Source organism: Danio rerio, chromosome 19 (assembly GCF_049306965.1).
Source record: "Danio rerio strain Tuebingen ecotype United States chromosome 19, GRCz12tu, whole genome shotgun sequence".
Classification (NCBI taxonomy): domain Eukaryota; kingdom Metazoa; phylum Chordata; class Actinopteri; order Cypriniformes; family Danionidae; genus Danio; species Danio rerio.
Window position 1 is genome coordinate 37340633 of NC_133194.1, and position 25713 is coordinate 37366345.

The following is a 25713-nucleotide window of genomic DNA, read 5'->3' on the forward strand; positions in this document are numbered from 1 at the left end:
CACCCAAAAAAAAAAAAAACGTTAAAACAACAAATACAATTTTGACTGAGAATCAAGTGCACGATTGTTGCAAAAAAGGTTTGCTTTTGTGTGATATTGTATCCACGCCACAAGGTGTCAGGATTTCTGAAGATATCAGTCATTTTGGTCAACAGAACACAAGAAACTGAATTTCTGCTTCATAACGCGGTGAGGGTTTACACTTATTTGTCTTCCACCATTAAAATAAATAGTATGTCCTTTATGAATATGTGTGGTATAAATGTCTGTACTAAGTCACAGTTACATGTTAAAATTAAAACACAGTTTTCTCAGTCGCTTAACTTACATTTCTCAGATCAGAACTGAAATTTGTAAAACAGTAAGTGCGTTTCTCAAAACAACATTCTGTATCCATAAACAATTTAGTGCTATCAGAATAGCAAGTCTTTGTGTGATTGTGTATGGATAAGTCAAATGACTTAGTCATGTTGTCAATATAAGTACTCTGGAGAGTGTTCTGATGTAAACTATGGCAATATTTTTTTACTGTTTGTACTGTAATTTGTTGACAGATCAATTATTTGTGACACTGAAAGGAAAACACAGCACTGCATAACACACATAACGCAAATAAAAACAAACGTAGTGTTGAATGTTTATGTATGAGCTCTCAATTTCATTTGTATTTAAGTGAACAGAGGATAACCTTCTTTTAGACCTTCATTGGTTAAGTTAAAATTCACGTGGGAGAAATGTACCAATTGTAGACAGATTTAGAAACAAAAGTCTAAATGCATAATGCAATAGAAATTGCATAATGACAAAATATTATGACAGCTTGTTCAGCCATTTTGCATGTAAAGGCTTATGCCATGAATAAATGATTGAATGTTGTGGGGGTAAGATTATTTAACAGAGACTAAAATAATACATTTTGATCAACTTGACATAAGCAATTGATAATGTAGGAAAGAGCAGAGAACTGCACATAATTAACTGCATAGATGTACAAAAGCATTTGCAACTTGTTCAAAGGAATGAGAAACTGCTTTTCTGATGTGCACAAGTGACAATGATGTGCAGATTCGACAGGTAGTTTTGAGAATTTCAAAACTGTAATATTAAGATATGCTAATATTGGTTCACAATTTGTTCAAACTGTTTTCACCTAAACAGAGTATAGTGTAGCCTACATTTTTAGATGCAGCACGTATTAACATTTTTAAAAACTACTGTCAGTTTTTATCATTGTGATGTTTAAGTTTCTTTTGTTCTCTTTATAATGATGATAGTAGACTCGTATGCTGGAGTATTCATAGCTCTTTCTATTTTTGACTAACACTAGTGTTTTTTATTATTATGCAAAAAGTCAGAATATACAATCACAGTACACTATATAAATATATATATATATTTTTTTTTTTAAACAGAAGAAACACATTAAATAAAAAGATTTTTTATGTAATTTACAAATTTCTGTTGTTTTTAAAGCGTTTTTGTAAAAGAGTTAGAAATAGTTTTAAAGTAGTACTGCATTACTGTAAGCAAAATATATTCAAAAGGGTTTTTGGTTTAAATTTACATTTATGCATATACAATTTTGTTAATAAGATAAGAAGATTAAAGAAATATATTTTATTTTTATGCAAAGGTTTTGTCTCGTAATTAACAAAACCAAACAAAACATTTTCCCAAAGTAAGGAAAAGTCTTTATCAACATTCTTAATTACAATAAATAAAATCTTTCCAAAGCAAATTAGAATAACTCCATTGCCAAAATAAGTGAACTTGCTGTAGCTATACCTATAAATACATACTGTACCTATACCTATAAATGACTAACATTTGTATCATTTATAACGATAATATTTAAAACATAAGTCATAAGTCTGCTGTTTTTAGTCATATTTATGCTCAGACTTAGTTTTGGAAATTCACTGTGCAGATGCTGCTGTAATTACCATTCTTAATAGTCCGTGTTTCTGAAAACAAGCACAATTTATTTTCTTTGCTGATGCACTCAATCTAGTAAATTGCAGACATCGTTATATGTTATGCAAGCAAATTGATTCAAAGAATAAACATATGCTGAAGCGCTCTAGCCAGAAGGATTTACACTTGGCTGCTTGAATTAGTAAATTCAATATATAATATTATAACTCTAATTTTAATTAGTTTTTGGTGGTAAATTCCACCTTCAAATCAAATTTACTAATTTAAGCAGCCAAGTGTAAATCCTTCTGGCTAGAGTGCTTCAGCATATGCTTATTCTTTGAATAATATATATACAGTTTAAGTCAGAATTAATAAAACAGCAGAATATGTCTCCCTTGTCTTTACTGTGATGTGATTGTCCAAAACACATCATAATACCAGGGGTCTGTTCCATAAACCAAGCTTAGAGACAAAGCCAGGCTTATTTTTGTAACTCAGGTTTATTAATCAGAAATCAAATTTACGATAGTTCAAACTCAGTTACTCTGGCAACTCATGCTCGGAAACTAAGCTTGTCCGGGGCAGGTTAACTCTCAGGCTAAGTCTTAAGTTCATGCTTAATCAAAGTAATGTCAACGTTTGCCTGCCATAATTTGATGCAAATTTTAATTCACTTAACTCTTCATGATGATTAAAACTACATAGTCACTTAATAGTAAATATATATACACCAAACATCTATAAGAATTGAACAATAATAAATCCAAATAAGTTATTGCAAGCAAACAAATACAAACTACAACATTTCAACAAAATTTGATATTTTTTTATGTTTCTGTTTTTTTTTTTTTTTTTCAGTTTCTTAAAAATTTATTTAACATTTTCCCCCAACTATTAATTTGGGTGTACTAATTTTTGGACTGTGATCTTTAGTTTATTTTTTGTTAGATTAGTTTCAAATTTAGCTTTGGTACTGAACAATCTGATGTATATTCACAAACATATTATTGTAAAGCATCCTGTAGAAAATATTAATTTTAAAGAGAGATCTGTGAGGGGTTTACTTAGCAATATATACAGTTGAAGTCATAAATATTAGCCCTCCTGAATGATTAGACCCCCTGTTTATATTTTCCCCAATTTGTGTTTTATGGAGAGATTTTTTCAACACATTTCTAAACATAATAGTTTTAATAACTCATTTCTAATAACTGATTTATTTTATCTTTGCCATGATGACAGTAAATAATATTTTACTAGATAATTTTCAAGACACTTCTATACAGCTTTAAGTCACATTTAATGGCTTAACTAGGTTAATTAGGTTAAACAGGTTAGAGTAATTAGGCAAGTTATTGTATAACGAGAGTTTGTTCTGTAGAATGTTGACCTTATAATAATTTTGACCTTAAATTCTTTTTTTAAACATTTTTAAACTGCTTTTATTCTAGTTGAAATAAAACAAATAATATTTGAAATTTTTAAAGAAGAAATATTTAAAGAAGAAAAAAAAATTCAAAAGGGGGCTAATAATCCTGATTTCAACTGTATATATTGCTAAGTACACCCCTTTTTCCCAACTTTTTCTTGCAAGCAACAATAGACAGCAAGCACCCGCAAGCACAATTTCAATGTATTATGACAATTATTTAATCTAACGTTAATATAGGCCTAAATAATGGCCTATATTTTAAAATATATTGCTACCGTACATATGTAGCCTATTGAGAAGATCTACACTTTCCTGTCAGCCTTCTCTCTTGCTTTGTTGCAAGCCTTATTATGTTGAAATTATTATATTTTCAAGCCTTAAAAACAAACACAGCCCCCAGTTCTATACAGGGCCCTGTAGACCACTGTTGATACAATTCATATTTTGCTCATGCTCAGTTTAATGTTCATTTTGGCATTTTGACCAGCGTGTTTGTGAAAATCATCAGTGGAAAGCAGAATCTGTGTATCTGGCGCAGTGTAAAACTCAATATATGAGTCAGTCCAATGTCTTGTCTGCAAGCTTCCGGGTATGTGACAACAAGCATTGCCAATAGGAAAATAAGTAATGTCAAGGTTTATGTGGAAACTTGTCTATGAAACTTCCAAAGTAAAGTTTTACATGGCACGCTGCCTCAAGGCTGTTTCATAACATTCTCATGTGAACTTTTCTTTGATTTTTCTTTTCAGTGCAATTGAGGAAATGTGTGTAACTCCATGAGGCCAAATCAACCCTCTTATGACAGTAGGTCATTGATCATTTACTATCGAATTGCAACGAATTATGGAATAACTGTTAATTTTTATATCTCTGGGTTTTCCAGAATTATTTATCAGATACCATAATGCCATAACAAACAATGTTTAGAGGCTCACAAAAGCACTCTGACATTTACACTAATATTTATACTGTTACTAAAATAACCCAGCCAACTACAAACTTATAAAGGAAGTGACCAAAACAGCCCATCTACCCTCGCTTCTATTTTAAAAAGACATGCCCAGCTAGTGCTCGCATACAATGTAGACGCAGAATTAAAAATAAGACTAACAAATAAAGAGCTATTCTGGTTACGAGTTTCAAGCCACAAAGTTCATTTTAAAATACCACTGGCGAGAGTTTATGTAAAATGCTGTCTGTTATACATACAACACTGATAAAACCATCTTATGATCATAAATGATAAATAACAGAGTATATATTGAACTAGATTTTGTAGAGACAAACTTTGAGGCTGGCTTGAAAAACCTGTTGGTAATAATGTATTTATTTTAAAACAGTTTGAAAAAGTATAGACAGACAGACAGACAGACAGACAGACAGATAGTAGATAGATAGATAGATAGATAGATAGATAGATAGATAGATAGATAGATAGATAGATAGATAGATAGATAGATAGATAGATAGATAGATAGATAGATAGATAGATAGATAGATAGATAGATAGATAGATAGATAGATAGAATTAGCTTAGCATAAATTAGTTTTTATTTTGAATTAGTTTTAATTTGATGCTAGCATGAATTAGCATGTTTCCTGCCGAAATCAGCATGATGTTATCATGAATGTTGTTAGCATTCTAGTATGGATTGGCATGTTGTTAGCATGATTCTAGTACAAATCCGAATGTTGTTAGCATGATTCTACTATGAATTAGCATGTTGTTAGCATGATTCTAGTATGGATTAACTTGCTGTTTGCATGATTCTAGTATGGATTAGCATGTTGTTAGCATGATTCTAGTACAAATCCGAATGTTGTTAGCATGATTCTACTATGAATTAGCATGTTGTTAGCATGATTCTAGTATGGATTAACTTGCTGTTTGCATGATTCTAGTATGGATTAGCATGTTGTTAGCGTGGTTTTATAGTATATAGTAATTTATTAACTAGCTCATTAAAAAATGTTGCAATTAAATTGTAAACCCTCATCAGTAAACACTTTCCTGAGGTTTGAATTCCTGTCGAGACAAAAACACTGTTGATAAACTGAACAGAATGACACAGGCCAGGTCTGGGATAATGAAGAGAGAACAGATTTTTGGCTCAAACTGGCTCCAGAATCCCACCTGGCTGCCATAAACTACTATCTAAACCCCGCATCTCTTACTTGCAGACGTGGCTGTGGTGACAGTTTCAGTTCGCAAGCTTTCTATGCTTAGCAAAATAATTATCTTTCATCCAAAAATTATAATTCTCCTCGAAAAATGTGCCCATTATGTATATTTAACCCAGATAAAATAACGTTTTAGCAGATCTGAGACTCTGTAAGTGATGCAATTTAAATTTTTAGGTGAACCATTATGAACGTTTGGCTTTAACTCCAGTGAGCAAAATCCCCAACACCAATTGTTATTGTTCACCATTGTTAAAAGTCCTACCAAATGTCCATATATATATATCATGTCCATATATCCATATGTTTATATCAGTCATTTTGACCTTATGGGGACTTTTGTTTTTTCCATGAAGAAAATGGCTCATAAGTTACACAGAATGAAGTATTTTGAAAAGGTAAACATGTAGATTGATTCTGGTGAGGGTTGGGTTTAGGGGTATAGAATATACAGTCTGTACAGTATAAAAGTATAAAAACGAGAAGTCCCCATGAAGATAGCTGTACAATTGTGTAAGTGTGCACTTGTTTTATAGTTTATGAGGACACACATTTGTATAATGTCATGATTTATTTAGATAATACAATGTATGAGGTTTATGAGGACACACCCTTTGTCCTTGCAATTCAAAACAGTTAAAATCATACTTAACAATCTTACTGCATTCAAAATTTGCCACAGGTTTTCTGTAAAAGTTTAGTTTTAAGGGGTGTGTGTGTGTGGGTTGTAGGTTAATAATATAATAGACTGTTTTTACAGTATAAAATACATTAAACTTTTGGAGATTCCTCATAAACCAGCAGAACCAACCAAAACCAATATATATATAGGCGTGCGTTGGCACAAGGCCGCAGTGTCCCACCAGTGACGATATACAGCCACATCACACTGCTACACAGTTCTCTGGCATAATCGTGTAAATATTAAAAAAATCAAACCCGGAGACCCTTTTCTAAGAGGAACTACTTTTCTCTGCGATTCACTCACATTTGCAGCTGACGTCAGAAAGCAGATACTGTTATGTATTCACCATTTTATATCTCTGAAAAATATAGTTTTATATGGCATTGCTTTGTTGCATAGGAAAGTTGTTTTGTGTCTGTGTCAGGTTTGTTAGTGGAGGATTTGTGGGACACATCAGTATTTTTGTTTTTGTGGGGTAAAAATGTTTGCTTTTATGTTGAAGCATAAAAAATCACAGAAATTGGAGCCTTGGGGTAAGATTGGCCACAAGAATTGACACATAAGGACAGAAGTGACATGTTGTTAGTAGCCTATATTTAAAAGGATTTTTTAAATAATGGCTTGTAATTAAAGACTTTTTTTGTTAAAACCGAAAGCCCGTTAAATGAAATCACCTTGTTTGTATTTAATTGTGTTGTTATGTTATCCCTTTAATTTAAATTAGCACTGGGTATTGTATATACAGCATGTAGTAGTATTTTCAGTTGTATGAAACTGAAATTAGTTAAACCAAAATGTAAAAAATTATTTACATTAAATAAACATGTCATCATCGCATCGGCCTCGTAAGATACTATTCATTTTAATATTATGAAAGCACAATTATGTTTATGGGATTAAACTCATTCTTTAGATGCTTGAATGCGTAATATACCTGACCAAGGTATACACAAAATACTCCGTACTCTGCTTTATTTGTTAGCATATTCATTCAGTTTGGCGAGTAGTAATAGGCACCGTAGTAAAGCAATGCACCCATTTTTGTTTCAAGCTTATTTATGATTTTGCCTGAACACATCTGGAACACATCTGCTACCTCAAACGGGAAAAAAAGTGTTTAAATGTGCCTTGCAAATGCATGCTCTTCAGTACATGCTCTCTTTCCCCTGTACGGGACGAGTCATAAATCTCACGCATATGACTGACACAATATTTAATCATAAAAGTTCACATTGCTTTCGCTGAACCCTGAAAGCCCTTCATTTACCTGTCTTGAAGTCTAAAAAGGTGCACTTCTGCAGAAATGCATTTAAAATATGTATTCATTAATAGTTATATAAAAAAAAGGAGTGGAAAATGGTACAATTGTCTTTTCATTTCTCAGTTTACATTATCCTTAAATTTAGTGGCACGTTTTTGTAATGTTCAAGGTCTTAAAGTTCATTGCCTCACATTAAGTGAATAAAACCTGCAAGCAATTTGAGTATAATGGAAATGTCAGGACAGTTAGGTCATACCACACTTCAGATTAATTACAAAACTATATGGAAGCACTATAGAAAAGGCTTGCACGTACATAGAAAAGGCTTTATGGGTATCTGTCTGTTATTAAAAAACTTATGAATCATTTAGATACATGTAAAATATTTGTAAGCAGGGTCTAAAATAAACAAATGTAAAGGGATTGTTCACACAAAAATGAAAAAGCTGTCATTATTTACACACTTTTAACTTTTTTATTCTTTCTGATGAATGCAATGGACGATAGTATGCTGCAAAACAGAAACTTCCATAGTATATGTTGAGTTTTTGTCCTTTAAACTAGCAAAATAATCTGCCAACAGGGTAAGCAAAATGACTTTTTCTGTTTGACATAAAATGATTTAGCTTGTTTTATGGAAAACCCCACTTAATTAATTTTAACACATTATTTCTCAAACAAAGACTTAATAAATTGTTGATATTTAGACTAAAAACAAGACCAAAAATTAAGAAAAGCTTTTTTCAGAGTGTGAGTTTCTAGCATTCGTCAATATATTGTCTAATGTGTTAAAAAAAAAAAAATTGTGACAGAAATTAAATTTTGGGTGAATTACTTTTTAACAAATGCAAGTAAAAATGGAGACTACAAAAGTGGAGTTTTACTCAATGACCAGTAACTTTTTAAGATTATTTTTAAAGAGCACAAAACGGTTTAGCATAACACTGTGATCATATATTTGATGATATTTTTGATTTTCAATTCTGCTGGAAAACAAAAACCATTGACTTCCATAATATTTGTTGTTTGTGCTATGGATGACAATGCCCACACACTGTAAAAAAAATGCTTTTCTTACTTAGATTTTAGTGTTGTTGCTAGTCCAAATATCTAAAAATTCTTAAATCAAGAAACATTTTCTAGACACGGGAAATATATTGTCTCAAATAATCAGCAAATGGGGTAAGCAAAATAATTTTTTTCATTAATAAAATGATTTAGCTTGTTTTAGGGGAAAACAATGAAAAATGAAAGTTAATTAATTTTGACACATTATTTCTTAAGCAAACACAGTATGTTTTGCTTTTTTACAAAATGCTTACTGACTTAAGGTAAATATATAGACTAAAAACAAGACAAAATAATGATGAAAAGCTTTTTTTTTCAGAGTGTAGGAGTTTCTTTCTTTAATATATTGTCTGTTGTCTTTAACAAAAAAAAATGATGACAGACTTTTTTTTTTTTTGGTGAACTACTCTTTAACAAATGCAAGTAAACTGGAGTTTACAAAAGTGGAGTCTTACTCAATGACCAGTAACTTTTTAAGAACATAAAGTGGTTTAGCATAACACAGTGATGATATTTTTGATTTTTGATTATGCTGGAAAACAAAAACCTTTCACTTCCAAAAAGTTTGTTGTTCCTGCTATGGATGACATTGTTGACACTGTGTAATAAATGCTTTTCTTACTTAGATTTTAGTCTTTTTTCTAGTCCAAACATCTAAAAAAATTTAAATCAAGAAGCATTTTCTAGAGAAGCGAAATATATGGTCTTGTTTTATAAAATAAAATGCTAAAATGAAGTTAGTTTTTCTTTAGAACGAGCAAAATAATCTGCCAATAGGGCAGTCAAAATTGTTTTTTCTTGTCTCTTGTTTATACTAGTTTGCTTGAAGAACTAATTATAAATCAACAAAAGAGAAGCATTTCAAAAAGGGAAACTTCAGCTTCTGTTTTGCTCTATGGCTTAACATTTGAACAGAAAAACAAGACTGAACTTATCTTCGGAATCAAATAGAAGAGTGTCGCAGGCAACGCTTCGTAGGTGCTTGATAAAGAAATGACTCTTAGTTTCTCATGCAGAATGAAATAAATAGAAGTACATTCGTTTGGGGAAGTAAACAGACACAAGATTGACAGCCTAAAGCTGCATATAAATATAACTTACAGTTATCATACCCTCAGTATTCTGAAAACAGAAATGCTTCTCCTATTTGTCAGACCTTTGTTGTGAAATTCTTTAGCTTTAAGTTTTACATGTAGGGTTTTGCAATGTATTTGTTGCAATGTTTCTGAAAGAATAAAAAAATAATAGTTTTGCTGTGCGGCACGGTGGCTCAGTGGTAAGCACTGTCTCTTCACAGAAAGAAGGTCGCTGCTCTAGTCCTGGCTGGGCTTGTTGCCATTTCTGTATGGAGTTTGCATGTTCTCCCCGTGTTGGTGTTTCCTCCGGGTGCTCCAAAGACATGCGGTATACAGTAGGTGAATTGAATAAACTAAATTGGCCGTAGTATATGAGTATGTTTGTGAATGAGAGTGTGTATGGGTGTTTTCCAGTACTGGGTTGCGGCTTGAGGGGCATCTGCTGTATAAAACATGCTGGAATAGTTGCCGGTTCTTTCCCCTGTGGCAACCTCTGATGAATCAAAGACTAAGCTGAAGGAAAATGAATTAATGGATAATATTTTTGCCAGTGTATTGGATAAACTGAGACTTGAGGAGTTATAACTGAATCCAGAACTGAACTGGAAGTTGTCCTTTGTCAAATGCAGCTATATGTTTTTTTTATAATTCCCTCGAACATAATTAAAATTTAATTGTAAGCACTTCTCTTTTTGTGTGTTGTCTTTTTGTTTTTTAGTCCCCAAACTTTGTTTACTGTAGGCTTTGCTAAGCTAACTCTTAAATGTCTCCATTGCATTGAACTTTGAGAGTCTTCCATTCAGCGATGCTGTTTATGTTCACACAGCTACATTACACATCAACTAAAGTTTAGAATATTATATTTTAGTGGACAACCCATTTAAATTATGTCACTATTTACCCACCTTTTTTTTCCAAACCAGTTTGAGTTTGTCTTTTTGTTTTGTTGAACACAAAAGAAAATATATTGTAGAATGATGGAAACATGTAGCCATTGAATTCTATGGTATTTGTTTTTCCTACTGTGGAAGTCAGTGGTTACAAGTTTCCAACATTTTTCAAAACAAAAAAAAATCTATAGGGTATGGAATAAAAAAGTTTTTAAATAATATAAGTTCTTCTGTTTGTGGCGAGGCAGTGGCGCAGTAGGTAGTACTGTCTCCTCACAGCAAGAAGGTCGCTGGTTCGAACCTCAGCTCAGTTGGTTTTTCTGTGTGGAGTTTGCATGTTCTCCCTGCCTTCGTGTGGGTTTCCTCCGGGTGCTCCGGTTTCCCCCACAGTCCAAAGACATGCGGTACAGGTGAATTGGGTATGGCTAAATTGTCCAAAGTGTATGAGTGTGTGAATGTGTGTGTGGATGTTTCCCAGCGATGCGGCTGGAAGGGCATCCGCTGCGTAAAAACTTGCTGGATAAGTTGGCGGTTCATTCCGCTGTGGCGACCCCGGATTAATAAAGGGACTAAACCGACAAGAAAATGAATGAATGAATGAAAGTTCTTCTGTTTTTACCAGTACTGGGATGCAGCTGGAATGGCATCCACATATGCTGGAATCATTGTTGGTTCATGCAGATGTGGCAACCCCTGAATAATAAGGGACTAAGCCAAAGAAAAATGAATGAATGTCCTTCTGTTCTTCTAACACTAATATGCTCTGTTCTAGTTTTTGTTTTCAACACCTTGCTCTGACTTCCTAACACTATCATTCTCTATTTTTATTTACTCTATTTATAAAGCAGGGCTGCTGAATGCTTGATTCTGATTGGCTTATAAACATTCTAGGCGCGTGATTATTTTGCTGTGTTGCAAAGGTGTCAAATATTGTTCTGATACTACTTGTTTACTTGCATGTCGAATAAAAATATTAACTTTTCCTTGAGATAAAATAGGATTGTCATTGTAGAAGGGCATCAATGCACACATTTAGTTTGATTAAAATTACCTTACGTTTGGCTGCAAAAACAAAGATGTGAGAGTATGTGAACCAACACTGTGTCATTTTCTTAGAACTAAGCAAGAAAACTGAACTAGAAGTTTAAATACACCCAAAACAGGAAGCATTTTATTTTAAATTTCACATATCATGTCTGAGTCTGTCCAGCAGTTTAGACAGCTGGGCCGGAGGCTGAATTACATCAGACGTATTATGTTCACTGACACAAAGTTCAACATTGCCTCTATTCTTATTCGCAGTCAAAGGAAGATCAGACGTGTGCATGCTTTTATAATCAAAGGCTTAAACCACCACATACTGCTTCTGGTGTTTTGCTAGATTCACAGACCTGTTATAGATCCTCTCACAGATGTTAGAGATGTTACCCCAGCAGAAAAGAAGACGTCTGTATCTTCACACCACATCCAGCCCATCTGTAGGAAACCTGCCCTTAGGGTCCAGCTCTATTTACTGACTGTTGAAGAACAAAGTCTTGGAGCAACTCTAACAATCTGAAGACTAATGATAATATCTAACGCTAGTTGTTGTTTCAGAGGCTTGACTTTGAGATAGCATGCTTTTCTTTGGCTTGCTTCTGTCTCAGACATGTATCCTTTTGGCCATGTGTTCATTCGCATTATAGTTTCAGATTTACCTTTCATCTGCAGCTTTGATCTTCTCCCCACCTTTGGCTTAGTATGTTCAACACATGTTATATACATATTGTATACCACTTTATATTGTCAAACTCAGGATCTTTGAGTTGATTCTTTTGAATGGTTATAGTTCGGGGCTGGCAATGATTTATTTGATGGAGTAGGAGTGATGAACTCCATAAACATGAAGATGAGTGTCCGTGAGAGCTGCAGAATGAGAAGTTCTACATCAAACCAAGCATGTGTGCACAAGAAAATGTCTGCACAATTTGTTTTTTTGTAAAACCTATTTACACACTGGCCACTTTATTAGGTTCAGCTTGCAGTGTTCCAGGTTGGAACTCCATGTGCATCAGACACTTTTCTTATCGGTACTTTGTTTCTGGGCAAACATATTGTAATTCTTAATATGCTTCATCCAAGTGAGTGGGCTTGACAAACCACCTGTAGAAGACCATTTTTTTCCACTCCATACACTCAAATGACATTTGGTGTTTCTTCAGACTTATTTAAATTAAGCTAAAAAAAAAAAGTTTTTTGGGAACAACTCATTTGTTTTATGTTCAGTCTACTTAAAGTGTATGCACCAGACACCTTCTTATAACACTGTAATGTAAGTGGATTGGACATTAAACAATTAAGTTTTCCCCAAAAAACTCAAGAATTGTTTGTGTCAGCTAATTTTAAATAAGTAGTTTAAACAAACAGCAAACCTCATTTTTTTTTTTTTTTTTTTTTTTTGGAGTAAAGGGCATCATACTTCTTGAAAAACATTATGCAATTTCAAATGTGCTTAATTGACCTTATTCTCCGCAGACGAGCGGGCGCTGCCATTTGAATCTTTTTGGCACGAGACTTCCGGTCTCATTCACTTCCATTCATTTTTAGACATTAAAAACTGCTCGTTTCGCTGTTTGATGTTGTAAACTGATATTTCCTTGTTATGTTATTCTACTTGGTTTATATAGTCATGCAAACATTTGTTTGTAGAGCAAGTAGTTTGACCATTTTTTGCCGTTTATTATTTCTTGTCATTTCTCCCATAGGCGACTGAAACGAAAGTTCTAAGACAATCGCGAAAACAGGCGCACTTCCGCATTTTAGAATAAGGTCAATAGAGTTCAGTGGCCATAAAAAAACACCTGTTTGGAAAAACCACTCTCTCTTCTTAAATTAGTGAGACGAACATATTTGATTACAAATCGCAGACACTGTCAAGTTGTTTTGCAGTACTGCCGATAATGCATGAAAAGTATATTTTTGCTTGTTTATAATATGTTCCTGTAGATATCATTAGTTTGAAATGGAACAAAAGTTGTCATACTTCCTCATAGCATTCATTTCGAGAGGGGTCTGGATGCAGACCTGGTGCAGTGCGGTCTGAGCTGCATCCAATGCTTTTTAATGGGCTCACCTAACCCCACCCCTAACCATACCACTCACAGTGATGTTACTCGCTCAATTTAAGTACGTTGTGTCTGACATTGTATTACTGAGTGATGCAATCTCAGCTTGCATCATAAAGGCTGCATCCAGATACTATTGTTCATTTCATCTAGAAACTGCAGTCAAACTTGCATATTTACATAGACAAACTTACAAAGCATATTTTTCCAGTTTAAAAAAAAATGTATAAATGTCAACCTGTGTTGGAACTTCTTTGCATTGATTTATTAAGTTGCAAAATATGTTGCTCCATATTGACATGATGGCATCTTGAAGTTGCTACAAGTTTGTCAGATGCACATGAATCCATTTTTTTATTATATATATATATTTTTTATAATATTTTTACAGTACAAAAAATATACATGTCAGGGGGTAAGCTTAAATCAAATACAAATATACAAAATGTACATATGTAATAATTAAATAAATACATTATAGAGCTCACAAAGTTTTAACACATTAGTCCATTAACTGAATCTCCCATTCCAGCACATACCGAATGTGAGATCTGGTGACTATAAAGGACATTTAAGTTTATTGAACTCATTAATAAGTTCAAGAATGTTCAGAAAGCTTTGTGACAGCACAGTATCCTGCTGGAAGTAGCATCATAAAATGTACACACTGTGGGCAGAGGGCAGTTCTAAAGGGTCGGCACTAGGGATGCTCAAAATAATCGATTAACCGTTAAAGAGCCCATATTATACATGAAATAGGGTCATATCCTGGTTGTAAGGGTCTCCAACAACAGTCTAATATGCATGCAAGGTCAAAAAACACTTTCATGGTCTTATAATCTGCATTTATTTTTACCTAATTATCCCAGCGACTCCTGTATGAATCGTCCAGTGATTCATTTGTTCCTAAACCCCTCCTTAGCGCGGAGCTAATCTGCGCTGATTGGACCGATGACAGTCTGTCGCGATTGGTCGACTGCCTTCAGTCAGAGAGGGAAATGGCCAATAGCTAATCAGCAATTTAAAAAGTAATCACAGTTCATACACGCTCGATAGTGCAGACGTGGATTTTAGCTGCCACACTATGGCGAGTGGATAGTGCCACGGATAACCGAACGAAGGAGACAGTCGTGTACTGGCCATACCACACACACACAAAAACACACACACACCTCCGGATGACAACGCTCCCGCTTCCGCCCGCACCCGCCAGGTTTTAGCCTGAGAACCCGCTCCGTTTTCTGCCCGCCGCGCCCGGTCCCGCTAGAGCGGAGAACACAACCAAAAATCACCCAGTATACAGTCCAGACAGCCAAGCTGTCGTTCGTTCGTTCGTTCGCTCGCTCTCTCTCTCTCTCTCTCTCTCTCTCTCTCTCATACGCGCGCGTGCGCACTAACACACACACACAAGCACCACGCAGACTCTCTCTTTCTAATTCGCATAGCAATATCCGTGATATTGCTAGACAGCCCGCTCCCGTCCCAAATTAAACCCGTTACCGACCGCTCCCGCGATTTATTCGGAAATTTATTCCCGCGGCTGTCCCCGCGCCAGATTTCTGCGGCGCGGGAATAAATTTCCGAATAAATCGCGGGAGCAGAACTCTAGCACGGAGCTCCATAAACAAACAGCACGCGTCGCGTTTTTAACGTGACTTTGCACGCGATAAGATAAAATATCCAGTTAACCTGATACAGTACACGCGGTTACAAGTAACAAATCACAACTAAATACATTTGCAAGCTAGAGTCAACGAGGCAACAACTTTAACCGCACGTACTTACACTTGAGAAATGGAAGAAACCCATCCTGATGTCCATCAGTAAGTTACTGATCCTTCCTTTAACAAACGCAGATGAAGTATTCTTTGTAGCATGTAGCTTCCAGAAGTTTCCAGTAGTTTCCAACTGCTTGGCTATAATGCTGAGGTTTCATCTTTGGGTAGAGACTCAATATATCCATCTGCAATGTGACTTCAATCGACCGGCATGTTTGTGTGCGTGTGTTTGTGTGTGTGTGTGTGTGTGTGTGTGTGTCTGGGTTACTGCGTCAGAGGGCGGGGCCTCAGGTTTGAAATCTCCCGGGTTTGCGCGTGCACGTGAAAAACTTTGTTTCGTTCGTACGTCATGGCGAAACACCTAATGAGTCGGTATCAAGGCGACTCGTTTGAAGCACTATGAATCGACTCTTTTATAGATGAATCAACAGTTTTAAACACTGTATTCTTACAGATTTAAGCCTTAGCTGGATACTTCACTTCACTTAGAGCTGTGTTACACACTACATGGAGGGGAATTTTCAAAAACCCATAATATGGGCTCTTTAACTGAAAGGGTGCGTTTGTAACCGATTAATGCTATCAGTTAAACGATTAAAATTATTATTTTATATATTTTTAGTTTGGCTGCATAAGGGGCCGATTAAATGCGCCTTTGCGTTAAGAGGGGCATCTTTTGCACGCAGCTCATCCCAGAGCAGCAGTTTGTGTTGTCAAGACAACTAGAGAACTTTTAAAGAGTTTGGTTTCCGCTACATTTATTCTTCCATGGCGGGGACTAAAATGCATCCAGCCACAGCTACATTACCCATTCAAAACATCCAGTTATTGTTGTTGTTGTTTTTAATAGCGGATTATAATCGCATCAAAACGTATTAAAAGGTAAGTGGATTATAACAGCGCAAACTTTTTTGTAACCGTATAGTGCTGCTCTATTGTTTAATCCTTTGGGGTTACGTGCTGACTGACTGACTGACAGGTGCGCGATGCGTGAGGTCAGCAAACACGCAGAAGCTTTCAGTTAAGATGAACACAGTTTCTATAGTTATACTTTATTTATAGATAAAGTATGACTCTGCATATAATCACTCTATCTTGCTGGAGTTTATAGCCGTTTCGTTTTACTTCAGGACGCATTATTGCCGCTTTGAAGGTCTAATCGCTGTTTTAAGTTATCCAGAGCTGTATGAATGTACAAATCTTGAATATAATAATATTATGAAATATTACAATTTTATCAACATATATAGCAACACTTTTGCACAATCGATACCCAGCTGATTCAGTCGTTTCATAAGAGGACGCTTCTTCTCTTCGTTTTTCCTTGTCAACATAAAGGCAATGAGGTGCGCCTTGCGTTTTTGGAATGAAAAAAGCATGTTAGCTGTGGTCGGACACTTGTTCAACTGCAAGACATACTTAACTTGCGGGACGATCACGTATAACTCGTGCCTACAGACACATTTGCCAAAGAAGCAAAATGGAAGAAGAATATTGCTGTTTGAAACAGACGTGTTGATGCCAAAAAAAGAGCTGATGTTGACCTGGATCTGCATCATAAACGCAACAAATAGGCTTTACCTTTTATTTTACAGCTTATAAAGCATGTATGCACATTAATGCAATATCATATTTAAACAACACAACTGTTTACAAAAAGGCAACATATGCGCGCGCGTTGTTATCTTTTCATCACGCAGCGCACTTGAGCCGCGATGGAGAGAAAGGAAACCATAGCAAGACATAATCTTTAAAATAATGATTTCTATTAAAAATGTAAAAGGTTTTGTGATCATAATAATACAAGCGGGGCATTAAATAAATCCATATTTTCCGTGGAGCGAGCGATTTGAGGAAGTCTGCTATTTTATTTGACGGAAGACAAAAATATGATTGGAAAAAAACAGCCTATGCCGGTTATTAAAAATAATCAGTCAGTGTTTTCGATTTGTAATATAAATTAATTATTTAATTGGAAAATAATTTAGGGCAGTCCTATTTATTTTATCCATTTTATTTAGTTTATACTTTTCTTCTGTGCTAAACACTGCAGGTGCGTGAAGATGCTCTGTTGTTCTGTTCTGTTATTAATATGCTAGCATTTAAAAATAAATCAGTAGACCTATTTTATGCAATATTTAATGTGTCAGACACAAAATGGATACCTCAATTTGTTTAATATAAAATTAATAGTAATCTGACCAGTTAACCGTTAATAACCAATTAATTAGCGGCGGTTGTCGGTTAGCAAAATTAACCGAAATGAGCATCCCTAGTCGGCACCAGTTCCATATAAATATAAAACCCTGACTGCTGCTCAGTCCTTCCTGTGGCACGTCATAGTTCTAGAAGAACTCCTGCTGCGGGCATAAAGGGATGGCCACAGAAAGCAGAACTACTCAATTAGGCTATGTTTAAATCACACTAATTTGGTAAAATAGGTAAAGCTGCACAATTAATCGAAAAAAGATCACGATCTAGATTTAACACCCTAGACGATCTCAATCCTGCATTTCTTCGATTCTGCCAATCATATTTTCAAGTTCAGGAGAGAAGCAAAGGCGGCTGCACAAGTCTTTTCATTGTTTCACACACGTTGCTCAACAACATGGACACCTCCAAATGATATTAAAAGAGTCACATACTGTATTTATAAGGTGTAATTCACCCAAAAATGTAATTTTTGTCTTCATATAATGCTGTATTCGCGGCTGGGAAGTCGCACGTGATGTGAGCTGCTGACTGTGTGGGCGTGTGCCCTACTTAATGATAGACGCGCACGTTTCTACTGAACAGAACCTGCTTATGCTGTGAGTAACAGGTAATAAAGTTGTAAATAATATTCAGTTTGTGGCACAGAGTGATCATTTAAGAGCCGCGCGCGAAGTATGGACATCACACGGCAGTGAAAATGAAACCGAAAGCATGCACAACATTTAAATAATCGTATCGCATTTTAGAGTTATGACTGCGACAAGCGTTTGATGTTTTTTCTGTCATAGAGTTGTGCATGAAAATAATGTTTACAGTGTCAGTATAACTACTCTAGCCTATATAATGTTGATTTTACCAGTGAATTAAATGGTCTAATAATGTTCTCAATGACAGATTGCAAGCATAGGCCTATATCTCAAACATAATTCAACATTATAATAATTATAAGTAGAATATTATTATTTATAGAAACCAGTAGATCCACACATAATATTAATATTGTTGTTTTACCATATGTTTGAGAAAAAAAACAATAATCTCACATTAAGCTTTGTTTTACATCTACAGAATCGTGAGAGAATCGTGATCTTTATTTTAAGCAAAAAAATTGCGATTCTCATTTTAGCCAGAATCGTGCAGCTCTAAAAATAGGTATCAAAATATAGTTACCAGCAGCCTGTTAAAAGCAACTGCTAAAACACCGAATGGATCCAAGTTCTGACCTTATCATTAAAATGTCGCAGCAAAAGGTTTTCAGTCCAGGCAACCTCGTACCAATCTTCGAATGTGTAGTTTGTTGAGTCTGTGTGATTTTTGGCCTTTCTTTGCTGTTCTTAGTAGACCGGTCACCGGTTTTGCTCTTCTTCTGATGTGATTTGATGTGCTGTGTGTTCAGAAATGCTCTTTTGCAGAAGTTGGTTGACTTTCTGTCTTCTCATCATTGAGATCAACAAGGCACTTTGGATCAACTACGGTTGTGTAAAATTGTGCTCTATATATAAAGTTTGCCTTGCCTTGCCATTTGTACCCACCAAACTACAGCTTCCTCCTCCCCTTTTTCCATTCTCTATAAACCCTAGAGATAGTTGTGTGTGAAAGTTCTAGTAAATCAGCAGTTTCTGAAATTCTCAAACCAGCCTGTCTTGTACTCACAACCCGATCACATTCAAAGTTACAATGTTGTATTTCTTCCCAATTCTGATGCTGTTTCGTACGAATCTAAACACATTAAGCTTCTGTCATGTGATTGGCTGTTCAGATATTAAACAGTTGGACAGGCAAACCACATACAAGGCCATTGAGTGTAAATTTAGCAAAACACCAAAAGTGCTTAGTCATTCTTCAGCCAATCAAGTGCAATCTGACAAAACAGCAAGCGTGATGCTATTTTTAGCATGTGGCTTTCTACTAGTTTTGTTGACCACGTAAGATGTAGCTGTGATCTTTCCATAAAACGAGCTGAGCTGTACGACACATTGGTGTATGTGCTGACTTCTGTGTGGAAGGTTGACTCTGTTTATATTGCGGGAAGGCAAGCAAAACCACTTGTTTGTGTACTGGAATGAGCCAGATTCAAACTCATAAACAAGCAAAATGCTCATTTGGATAATCACAATCTGTCAGTGTGATTCAAAACATCCTCTTTTTTTGCACAACTGAAACAAAATGTTCTGTGAAAGAAGATTTGTGGAAAAACAACAGTGTGAATTTTCTTATTTAACACTTCTACAATTTAGATTTAGATCTATTGAATCTATTGAATTTGATCTCATGAATAAGAATAAATTATTATTAAACATGGCATGAAAAATATAATAGAATTGTTTTAAATTGTACATTTTTCAATTTAATTGCTGTATTTTTTCATTTTAATAATACTTTAAGTCATTTGCTGTGCTTTAGCCATTTTATTTAGTTTTTGTATGTCCATTGTCACTGAAGGGGGATGGAGACCAGAACTGAATGTCTATAGGAAACTACTTAAACAGTACTTTAACTTGTTTACAGATATGATGTAAACAAGATAGAGGGTAAACTGATAAAGCCTTTTATCTTGCAGATGATGAGCAGTGGACCAACATGGTATGGAATATGGATGACAGATGAAGATGGAACACATACAAGCAGGAGGAAACTAACACTAGGAGAGCGACAAAGACACTGTGGGAATTGACTGACCGCGAGACTACATCCTTGTCATATATGCATTGAGGCCAGATATTGCATGAGGGAGCATACAGCCAGGTATTTATGAGCTGGAGTGATGAGCGGGGAATGACGTGCAGGTGCACTGCAGATTAGTATTTGGGTGATGGGGATCTTGCTGATTGCGGTGACAGTGAACAGTGTGAATCATTTGACTGTGAATTGGGAGAATCTTGCCTGGCTGTGACATCCATATTGTTTTTGGTCATTATCTTTTACTTAAATGAAATTCATTCATTCATTTTTTTTTCAGGAAAATGAATGAGCTGAATGAATAATTGTCCCTTTATCAAGCTGCGGTATATAAAGCGATATCACACTGGGCTTTTTCTCCCATAGACTTCCATTCATACACACGCAAATGTGTCAGACCGGAAATGCAGGGTCATGCGTAAAGTTTTGCAGATCGCTGCGGTGCAAAGTTCAAGCTTGGTGAACTCGCATCACTTGACTGCGTGAGACCAATAGAGGATCAAAACATGACCTTTCTGGACAGAAATTAAAAACATGAAGCAATCGCTCGCTTTTTAAAATGTCTAATAAGCTTGTTTAATCCCGCCCCTTTTCGCAGCGCCGCACGACAGAATTTCGCAAACATAAACTCTAGTTTGACCGCAGCTTTAATCTGGGGTTGCCAGAGTAGAATGAATCGCCATTATCCAGCACGTTTTTACGTAGTGGATGCCCTTCTGGCCGCAACCCATCACTGGGAAACATCCACCCATATTCATTCACACACATACAGACAATTTAGCCTAGCCAATTCACCTGTACCGCATGTCTTTGGACTTGTGAGGGAAACCGGAGCACCCGAAGGAAACCCACGCGAACGCAGGGAGAACATGCAAACTCCACACAGAAATGGCAAATTACCCAGCCGAGACTCGAATCAGCGACCTTCTACCTACTGACAGCACTACCTACTGTGCCATCGCGTCACCCCTTAAATTAAATTATTATTTATATATTACGTCAAACTTTTTTTTTTTTGATGGTCCGCTTGTTAAAGTTATATTGCATCTACATGCCAACTAATTCTCATTAGATTATAAGTAGACTGTTAGGATGGGGTTAGTGTTACTGACATGTACTTGGAAAGTTTCTTATAGTCAGTTAAATGACTGTTAAACGAGGAGAATCACCAGATATTAAGCAGACAGTCTGCTAATACTCAAATGGACCTTTAAAATAAAGTGTTACAAATATTATGCCTGTTTTTGTTGGCAAAGATTTTCTGTGATATTTTGATCAGTTCTGAATATATGTAGAATATGTAACTCAAGAAATATATATGTAACTTTTCTGCTAGCACGATAATGCCACAACAAAGTGTTTTGTGTTCAAAAATCAATCATGGAAGTGTTTTTTGTCTATTTATTTTTTATTGCAAAATTAAAAAGAATATTTTCATTTGAGATTATTGAATATGAGTTTTGCATATGTTGTACATTCTTGGTCTGCTTACACAGAATCGAAGTATACATATGTAAACCATTGTCTAAATTGACAGAAAACTGCTTAGTGTAAAATAACAGTAAAGTATATACATACAATAAAGTATATACATACCCCACACTCCCCGAAGTGTTTTTTTTTTATTTATTTTTATTTGTGTTTATATATTCAAGAACATGTTTTTAGTTTCATTCATTCATTTATTTTTTTCAGCTAAGTCCCTTTTTTAATCTGGGGTCGCCAATTTATCCAGCATATGTTTTACGTAGCGGATGCCCTTCAACCTGAAAACCATTACTGGGAAACATCCATCCACTCCCATTTACACACATAAACTATGGACAATTTAGCTTACCTTATTCACCAACAGCGCATGTCTTTGGACATGTGGTGGAAACCGGAACACCTGAAGGAAACCCACACAAACACAGGGAGAACATGCACTTAAATGACAACTGACCTAGCTGAGGCTCGAACCAGCAACCTTCTTGCTCTAAGGCGGCGGCGCTACACACTGCACCACCGCGCCACCCTAATTTTAGTTTCATTACTTTATTTTTTGCAGGCTGACAACAACTAAAACCATTTTAAAGGGGTGGTCCACTACTATATCATATTTGAAACTTTAGTTGATGTGTAATGTAGCTGTGTGAACATAATATCTCAAAGATGCTCAAAGTTCAATGCAAAGGGAGACATTGGCTTTTACAGAGTCAGCTTAGCAAAGCCTACAGCGAACGAAGTTTGGGGACTACAAAAAAATACATCCGGGCTAGTGAGATCACAAACGCTTCAGGTTATGCGCATTCACCTCGCGCAGTAACAGGGCGTGGCCACAGGCACTGTAGTGCTGTAATGTAGCAGAGAAAGCTAAAATGGCCTCCAAATGCTGCTATTTCCACAGAGCTTGTTCTGTTTCTGTATTTGGCCTTTGAAAGGACACAACACAAAGAGAGAAGAGCTTACAATTTAATTTTAATTATGTTCCAGAGAATTATAAAATGTAGTATTTGACAAAGGACAGCTTCCAGAATCTCTCCGCTTCACTGCTGGATTTGACTAAAATTCCTCCAACCGACGAAGCTGTGGATTGTGAGCCACAACCTCTAAGTATTTTTATTTGTTAAAATTGATCAACTGCAGGCACAGTTTCTAGCATTAATGGTATGTTATAGTGAGGATGTAAACAAGGATGTAAACAACGGGAAATGCTGTTTGGCACCGTTAACAATTTAGCTCCAAATTTATATTTATCCGTCAAACCCCTTTAAACACCCACAATCTTCAGTAGCGCTGCAGTGTCTTCCTATGCGGCCATTTTACCTGCGTTATACATCTTAAATAACCAACTCGCAAAAGATATGTGAATGTTTCATATTACTTACACACGCTTATTCCGAAATTATATGAAAGACACTTGTCAAATTTTATTTTAGAGAGCAGGCATGAGGTTTAGCTCTGTCCTCTTCATTTTTTGTTTGGTTCAGGCAAAAACTGATACGGCTAACAGGTACTCTGACTGACTGTTTACACAGGGCTCAGCAAACTTGTTCCTAGAGGGCCGGTGTCCTGCAGATTTTAAGATATATGAAAGATATAACAGAAAAAAAATAATATGATTTTCCACAAGTGAAGCATGAGCACACTTTGCTTTGCATCTTATAAACACAACCAAGCCCTAAAAATACACTCTGGACCACCCCTTTAAACATTAAGAACTAGTGAATTTGGTGGAAAATGTAGCAATTAATAAGAAAAAAAAAATTACCTCCTACACTTTGGGTGGCATATTTAATGTGAATGCCATTTTATGAGCATTTAAATATCACAGTCTTTGAAAAAATAGATTATTCCATGTACTATAACATTAATAAAAAGATCCATTAGATGATGAAAGGTTGGTGTAATCATTAGTCTTTCATCAATAAGGTTTGTTTCGGTTCTTTTTATGGCTTGCTTGTGTTGCATGAGCTGAATGTTTGATAGTAATAAATGTCCTTAATTAACTCTCCATAAGGTTACCATTAAGATTTCACTGCCTAATGCACTGTATGTGCCAAACAAAGCCTTGACACTGAGATTTTGTCTGTGTGGCTTTTTAGATCGAACTGCACTGATCAGATGTAAATTATTAAACAGGTTTTTTATGTCCCGAAGAACAATAAACAGAACAGTACATTGCAAAAGGAAAGATTTATTGAAATATAAGTGAAAGTCTCCCACATTTCCTGTTTGCTTTAATTTAACAAATTAGCCTGAAATAAGACAGCAAAGACATATATACATTAGGTTATTCACAACACTCATGAGTATCCATAAAACTTGATAATACTGCAAAATAAACCAGCTTTTAACATTCCTTTGCATAATTCAAGATATGGGTTTAGCTTCAGTGTTCATGAGGATGAAATATTTTTTGATAGTGATAAAAAAACAGCATGCACATTCCCTAAAAATGACACTGTAGGTGGAAAAAAAAGAATATAAATCAGGTTCAAATTAGTGTGCCAATGGTTGTTCTTGACATACTTTACTAGAAAAGCTGATATTAAAACCTCAGTGGAGTGAAACTCCTGAAGGCTGACTATAGGAGTGTATCTGGGTGATATTTCATACTAACTTTCAGATAAATATTTGTTCTTATTCGGCACATTTTGCGTCATGACATAATTACTATGAAAATATTCACCCCTATAATATTACAGTTTTAGAAATATAATTTTATACACAGAAAGCATTGTAAAAGCAAGTTTTACTTTAATTTCAAACAACTTAATTCGGTGTATCAGTTATAAAATAACATCATGATCTACACTTAATAAAATTTAAAAATTAAATCTTAAATGGGTTTTTATACAGGGTGATTCTAAAAGAATGCCACAACTTTGAAAATCTGTATTTAATCAAAGAAACTTGATGAAACCTTTGGTAATTAATCAATGTCAAGAGTTTTTAAAAAACATTTCAGTAAAAAACAAGTTCATAGATGTTCAATATGACCCTCTCCACACACTCGTGACATCAACCCCAAAGTTGTGGTATTCTTTTTGCATCACCCTGTATTTCCAAATATATACATATTTTATTTTTAATATGCCTGAAAAGATGATTTAGTAAAAAGTTTTACTCAGGGTGCGAATTAACGATCAGGGGGTCAACTTTTTTGGTAATGTTAGTTTGTGTAATACAAGATTCAGTGAATCAAATGTATGTATTTATTTCAACTATATCTCATTTATTAATAAAACGTGTTTAAGTTTTCAGTGTTTTGAGGGATATTTAGTGTATTCTGACCTACAGTATTGCCTGATTTGCTATTTCAGAGGTTACTGTAGGTCAAACCATACAAACTGTCCAGCAATTTTACTTTACTTTTAGGCTGTATGTTGAAACAAACAGCTATTCTACAAGACAAGTGTTGTTTGAACACTTACAGTGTCTATCGCGATCTAGATCTGCCAGTTTCTGACTTTTCAAAGATTTTTTTCTTTCGCATAGACTGATTGCCTTGATTTTGTGTTCACAAATGCTCTATGCACAGAGTTTTAAAGCCAATGATAAAGTTTTGGTGAAAGCTTAATGTGACTATTTTCATTTTTGTTTTTGCAGCATCTATGTTGTAATGTAATTCCAATACATAACAAGTTAAATAAACTGTTATGGGGTGGTCAAATGTATATATATATATATATATATATATATATATATATATATATATATATATATATATATATATATATATATATATATATATATATAAATATAAATATATATATATATATATATATATATATATATATATATAATTTTTTTCCTTAATTATAAATATATTTAAAAAATAGTATTCTCACCATTAAAGGTCTGACCTCACCATACAGGTTGTTTTGTTTCTTCAGGGGGGGATAAAGCATTAATTAGGGGGGTCAATCCCCTCAAACCCCCCATG

General features: G+C 35.0%; 1 long non-coding RNA gene across 1 annotated transcript; it reads left to right on the forward strand.

The window, feature by feature from the left end:
* The first annotated feature begins 7 nt into the window (after positions 1 to 7).
* Positions 8 to 21890, forward strand: LOC141379145 (uncharacterized). The gene is made up of 3 exons (XR_012395154.1): positions 8 to 189; positions 4099 to 4153; positions 20167 to 21890. It is a non-coding gene; the product is annotated as an uncharacterized lncRNA (long non-coding RNA).
* Positions 21891 to 25713: the final 3823 nt, after the last annotated feature.